Source organism: Panthera pardus, unplaced genomic scaffold, assembly GCF_024362965.1.
Source record: "Panthera pardus isolate Hobbes unplaced genomic scaffold, ASM2436296v1 HiC_scaffold_13, whole genome shotgun sequence".
NCBI lineage: Eukaryota > Metazoa > Chordata > Mammalia > Carnivora > Felidae > Panthera > Panthera pardus.
The window spans coordinates 122,730,067-122,731,074 of record NW_026526688.1 but is presented as its reverse complement, the minus strand read 5'-3'; the positions used below and the strand labels follow the sequence as shown (position 1 = coordinate 122,731,074).

Here is a 1,008-nt window from a genome sequence, read left to right as displayed (position 1 = left end):
ATACTAACTTCTTTTTTTAAGTTTATTCATTTATTTGAGAGAAAGAGAAAGTGCAAGTAGAGAGGGATAGAGAGGGAGAGAGAGAATCCCAAGCAGGCTCCACCTTGTCTGCTCGAACCTACCGTGAGATCATGACCTGACTGAAGTGGGACGCTTAACCGACTAAGCCACCCAGGCACCCCGAAAAATATTAACTTCTGATTTCAAAAATAACATATTCTCTTTACACAATATTTAGAAAATACACAAAAAACATTTTTAAAGAATCACCCATGACAACATTTCCAAGAAAAACTATTGTCAATATTTTGATATATTTTCTTTATTAATAAATATTTTTATATGATTGATATAAATCTCTGCAGACTTCATTCTGCAGAGAAAAAATGTAAACCTATTATATCTTTCATTTCCAGTGCCCCTAAGCTTTGCGCAGTGGCAGTATCATAGCCAACGAGGTTTATCCGAGGCATGATTATTGCTAATTGAAAACTTCTCCAGGGGCTCCCGGGTGATTCAGTCGGTTAAGCGTCTGACTTTGGCTCAGGTCATGACCTCACCCCTTGTGTGTTCCAGCCTCGCATAGGGCTCTGTGCTGACCACTCAGAGCCTGGAAGCTGCTTCAGATTCTGTGTCTCCCTCTCTCTGCTCCTCCCCCCACCTCCAGTCTGTTTCTCTCTCTCTCAAAAATAAATAAAACATTAAAAAAAAAAAAAAGGAATCAAGGAGAAGAAGGAGAAGAAGAAGAAGAAGAAGAAGAAGAAGAAGAAGAAAATATAACTTTTCCAGTGCCCCAAAATAGTGCCAAGAAATCCTCTATTAGAACAGAGGCAAGTCCATCTCAAATTTCCAGGCTGTGGTTATCAGTCAAGATTCCAACCTCATAGCCCCATATCTCAAGCCCTTCAGTGTTTTCCTTTTCCACCAAATAGCAGTCTTCATTTCTATTCTTATAAGGCAAACATGCCTGCATGTTCTCTTACATTCCTAAGTCACTCCCAACTCCAA

The 1,008-nt window shown here is 39.6% G+C and overlaps 1 pseudogene; it reads left to right on the top strand.

Moving 5' to 3' along the window:
- The first annotated feature begins 424 nt into the window (after positions 1-424).
- Positions 425-557, top strand: LOC128776864 (U4 spliceosomal RNA; annotated as a pseudogene).
- Positions 558-1,008: the final 451 nt, after the last annotated feature.